A 6,000-nucleotide genomic window follows, 5' to 3' on the forward strand; every position below is an offset into this window, starting at 1 on the left:
CTCCTCTGCAAGGTCTATCAGGCCACCTTCTTGAGTAACTTGTAATTTGGAGATAAAAGAAAAAGCTCCAGATGGGGTAATTCCTACTAGTAACTCAACAATGTTGTGATGTAGCATTAGCTTCAACTTAAACTTCTTGGCTGGAAGCTGGGATTGAAGTCGAAGACTGATTTATTCCCTTTTCCATTTTGGCGAGGTCTTCCATGGTAAGTTCCGTCTAGCATAGCACGTTTCTGTGTTGATCGTACACGTTTTCGAATCGGTCCGTGTAATCGTGGTCGATGATCACACCGGTGTTCTCTGCTGATGAATGCATTGTACCGATTTTACCTTCCTGCACGTCTGCCCTTTGCCTTTTCTGTTGAATTATCTTCCAAGTGTTGTGCTTGAAGATCCCGCTTGTTTGTCCTCTCTTTACGAGGATCACTCTTTGCTGCGGACTGTTTCGGATCAAATATTTTCGATAAACCATACGAACTGACTTCAATCTTTCCGGAAAGCGTTCTTTTAAGGTCTTCTCCACAGAAACGTTGCAAACATATCCGAGGATCTGCAAGCGTCTTAAACTTTTCGTCCGCCCTTCGACAAAATGTTCCCCACTTTTTGCGTAGTTTCTGATCGCATGGAAAGCGAAATTACCAGACATTTGGCTTGTTATGGCTTCCATTTTTACACACTGCAACTGCACAGTATTTACCCATCGTTTAACTACGATTAAGGCTAAAAAAAACATTATTTCCTATCTTTCCTCGCTTTAATTAACTCTTTCTCTCTCCAAATATGGCCGCGTGAAGTCAGCCATCACAAAAAAATGTTTTTTTTCTCAAAAAGTATTTTCAGTTAGGGGGAAAGAAATACATTATTTTAAAGCTACGAAAATAAGCTTTAAGTTTTAACTTCTCGAGCGCTATTCCCCCAAGCCGTTTGAATTTACAATATAATAATAATAATAATAATAATAATAAGAAGAAGAAGAAGAAGAAGAAGAAGAAGAAGAAGAAACAAGCCTCAAAATTAAAAATGTAAAAGATATGTCCTCACAAGCTTACATGTAAAGCTTGCAAGATCTATTATAACACAAACAGCGGTGATAAACATTGTATTCCAACGCAGTTTTATAAAACAATAATCAAGCTACGATGGCCTAAGAACAAGAGTTTATAAGATCTATTATCTCACTTGTTTGGTTTGACAGTCGTCATTAGTGAAGCTCCCAAATGTTGACAAGCAGTGGATGTAATGACAATAAGTTTCAACCTTAGTTATGCCATTTCTAGGGTGGCCGTAAGGGACAGGCATTTCCCAATCAGTTTTCCTGCTTCAAATTTTCAAAATCGAGATTTTGAGTTTAGAAACTCGAAATTTTGTGTTCACAAACTCAAAATTTTGAGTTTAGAAATTCGAGATTTTGTGTTCACAAAGTTGAACTTTTCAGTTCACAAACACGAAATTTTGCGTTCACAAACTTGAAATTTCGAGTTAGTACTGAAACTGATCGGTGTAAAACGCAGACTAAGATTTTAATGTAACTGTTGAAAAAGCCGCCGAAACCTTTTAGAAGTGCTAACAGTTTAGCTTAAATATTGTTTTGAGCCTAATTAGGCCTAAGGTTAGCACTTCTGAAGGGTTTGGACAGTCACATTATAAACTTAGTCTGTATTTTACAATGACCGATTTGTAAACTCAGAATTTCGAGTTTGAAAATTTGAAGCAGGAAAACTGATCACGAGATGCCATGTTCCGTGTTTACATAGCCTCATCTAAACACGAGGGGGAGTTGGGAGAATTCGAGACAAATTTTCTTGGTACACGCTCATATTTACTACCAGCCAATCAAAACGCGCGGCTCAGTGACAACACATAACCAATCAAAATTCGTGTGATGTCACAGCCATGTTTACATACTCTCATCTAAACACAGCTATTGACCAATGAGAGTGCGCGTACTATCCTAATTATTGTATAATTAAGTATCGATCCCATGTCCCAAACATTTACAGAGTGGAAAGTAAAAGTATCTTGGAAAAGACCGTGACAGCAACGTCTTTGCAGCAATATGCGCAAGCTCGCTGCTAATCCAGGCAACAACGACAACAACCAGTTTTTGTTTTTCTCCGAACAGAAGGCTGCGTTTTCATGAGACCACTGCGTGATTCACGGGGAACCTTGAACAAAATTATGTCAGAACTTGGAGGTTTAATACTGCGACGAGTTAATGTATCCACTCCTGGCGGACGGAGAAAAATCTGTAACGAAAGTTATAATATCATTCAGCCGGTGTTCATGGCTGGCCGCCGGCTGCACATTTGTCAAGTTCTCAAACTATTCATCTGAAATTCCCTGTCACAGAGAAACTTTAAATTAATAAGAGTGTTTGTGGGAACTCTCAGGTCTTAAAATAAGGAGACCGTGCTTCCCTGTCATTTCCTTTAGGGTCCTCTCGGATGATTAGGACTATGAACCTTAGGCCCCGTCTTACATATATGTGAGACCACATGACAAATTGTGCCAGTCATTTCCGGGTTGATTACTCCTGCCCTCGTCTACTGTCTAGTCTCCGAATGGCTATTCTATTCAAACTTCTTTTTTTTTTCCAATGTCGATTCTAGTGGCCCCATTTCTCAAAAACGTCGCAAGATTGGAGGGTCTGAAAAAGAATTCGTGAAACTAAGATCCGCATAATTATTCAGAAGTATTAAGCTTGAACCATGTATGCAAGAGGCTAGAAAGCAAAACACCGGCAAAAATGTGTTCTATCGTTCCCAGCGGGGTGATTCAAAAATTGGCATTTGTGAGCGATTGGCTCACAAAAAAAGGTCTTCAAAAGGTCTTTATTAAGGACAGTTCCTACTAATTCAAAGGTATTTTTGCCCCGATTTATGATTATGCAGGAAAGGTAGATCTTCCCAAGTGTTATTGAAATCCAAAAAGAAAATTGGGGGTAACCACGCATTTTTCAAAGATAATTTATAAACAATATTTGTATATACAAAGCAATGTATGGCGTTCTTTCTCAAATTGAAGCTCAATTATCTCTAAAGAATGCATGGCTACCCCCAATTTTTTTTTTTTTTTGGATACCAAGAGTACTTACTAAGATCTACGTTCTCTGCATATTTTTAAACCGCAAATCCGACGATAGGGTAGTACATTTGAACACCATTTTGGCCCGAGGCGGCGGGAATTCGAACGATCCAATCTTCAAAAGTTCAAGTGACCGGGCTTTGCCCGGGGTGGGCGGGTGTTGAAGTTTCGAGTTGATCGCCGCATTACTCCGGAGAAGACGGCGTTGAGCAGTCGATAGCTTTACGTGTGTAAACTGAATGCTGAACCTAGTTGTCTGTTATAAGATAAGAAATACAAGTTTACGTCTATTGTAAACCACTTTTTGAAAATAACAAACGGTTTAGTGCCCTAGGAAAGATTTTGTGGAGTAACTTCTTCCACTAAGTATTACTGGTATTCTCACAGGTACCCCAAGCTCGATATATGAGCAGCTCTTTATATGATGACATAATAATAAGGATTTTGTATGGGGAAAATAACGATTGTTTCTGTGACCTATGAAAATGTAACTCAGGTGGGAGACAGTCCTTTGCTCCCATCATAAGTCACTTCCGTGAATTCACTTCCTTGAAATCCTACAGCAAAAGTCTTTCCTTAGTTTCACAGATGAACAACAACGAGTATTGAGAACTGCAGGGTACGAGGGTATTGATTTTTGACGGCAGCAAAAGACTGTCTCCCACCCGGAGTGGCAGTCTCTGGCCGGGTCGCTAAGCTAACTTTTTGAACAAAGCCTCTTTCGATGATTAAAACGGGAAAGTTTTCAGAGATTGCCGACGTTTTATTCGGCCTCTGTGAGCAAAGCACGCTATCGAGCTCGTGTTCTCTTCACGATATTGTTCACGATGAGCCACCCGAAAGAAACAGTTGTCGAGTGCGTTCTTACATTTTTGTTAACAAAAAGAGAAAGCGAAACCTTCATGGTGAATTTTTGACAAATTTTATATTTGAAGAAGCTTTTGTGCATTTCGTGCATTGTGCAACACTTGTCACAAAAGGGTGATATCAACCTGGAAAAAAAACGGTGTCTGACATTTGCAGATTGCAGACAAATAGCGCTGATAAACAGTATTTAAGTCTAAGAACCCTTTTTAAAACGGTTAGCTTTCAATAATTGAAAGCTAACCGTTTTAAAATGGGTTCTTAGACTTAAGTACTGTTTATCAGCGCGAAACAGTATTTAAGTCTAAGAACCCATTTTAAAACGGTTAGCTTTCAATAATTGAAAGCTAACCGTTTTAAAATGGGTTCTTAGACTTAAATACTGTTTATCAGCGCTATTTGAAATGGGTGTTTAGACTTAAATACTGTTTATCAGCGCTATTTGTCTGCAGTCTGCAAATGTCAGACACCGAAAAAAAAGTCGACATTTGACATTTCAGCAAACCACTTGTTGAAAAGGAGACAAATGCCCTTTGAAAATGTACCAATGAAGCCAATTCCACCATCCTCGGTGATGTCTTGTCCTGGTGAATTAAAATATCACCATGAGGAAAGGACCCAAACACCAAAATTAAGCAAAGGAACATCCGTCAAGGTATGCACATTTCCAATAATGATGTATACACGCACACACACTGTATGTCGATGTAGAAACACATAATTTTTTATACTGATAGTTTACTAGAAAATAAAATTTGCCATCGTTGTTTCAAGTTTATTGTGAATTACTTATTTTAACTTATTACAAAAGATGCAGAGCTCTCAAGTCTCACACATTGAGCGAGAGTCTCATGCATTTTAATGCAATCTCACACCGACACAACCATTTCTCACGCAATGGCACTTTTCTCAAAGGTAACTCTACCTTTTAAGCTTTCAGAAGTGCTCATGAATCCCAAATTTATTCCTTCACTGGCACTGAACTTCGGCCAATGTTCAATCTGTTTGTGTGCGACCAACTTTTTTGTTTCTTCAGGACTTTCACCTGTTAATATATGAATTATAGGCTGGTATGTTAGCTCAGGCTGACCATAATAACATGGGCTCTCTTAGGAAGCAGCATAAAAAAAGAACCAAAATGGCGGACTCAACAGTGCATTTCCAGAGCTCTGAAAGGTGCAAATTTCAAAACAATTTCCAGGGGAGCATACCCCCAGACCTTCCTAGAATTGTTTGGCACCTCCAGCACAAGAAACACAGGGCATTTGTGCCTTTGGCGCAACCTCTGGCAAGCATCTCACACTTTGGAAACTTTAAGACTTGAGAGCTCTGAAGATGCCACATCCTTATCCTTTAGGAGGCTCAGAACAGGTGTTCAGCCGAGCGCTCCGGCTTAATGCCTCATATGCCACCTGAGCCGCTCCAGAGGATAACGAATCAAGATTAATACAACCAGAAATAGAGTTTGTTAGATTTGGTCAGGTTTATCTCAAAAGTTCGTCCAGCGTCCTTCCCTGATTTGTTTGGAAACAAGCGAGAATTCTTAAAGTGAATTTTCAAAAAATTATTTCATAAATATTTCAAATTCTACTTCAGTTTATAGTTCTTTCTCACATGCACTGGGTCAGAGAATTATGATATGGTTTTGAAATCTAAAAAACAAAATACTCCTCAATGAATTGGTTTTCAAACACCAAGTTCTACAGTTGTAGAGGGTCTTTGAACAGCACTGTACATACCATTACCATAGCAACAGTTGGGACCCAGCAAACACCCTTTAAAACGTTGCCTCACAATAGTATTACACAGGTATGAAGCTGTTGCCCTTTTGTAAGGACTGGAGTGTTCTTTTTCCATTGGTCACACGACTATGACGAGTGGAAAATCCTTTCGAGCTTCCCTAAACTAAGAAAATAATTTATTTTTTTATCTGTGACCACATTTCTGCCATTCTGTAGAGTGCTCTTTTACCTCTTCAAAGATTTGTCTATCTAGATTAATATTGCAGTGACACTGTGCATTTTGCCTGCGTATAATATTTATGCTGATTTC

The sequence above is a fragment of the Montipora capricornis genome, chromosome 2 (genome assembly GCF_036669925.1).
Source record: "Montipora capricornis isolate CH-2021 chromosome 2, ASM3666992v2, whole genome shotgun sequence".
NCBI lineage: Eukaryota > Metazoa > Cnidaria > Anthozoa > Scleractinia > Acroporidae > Montipora > Montipora capricornis.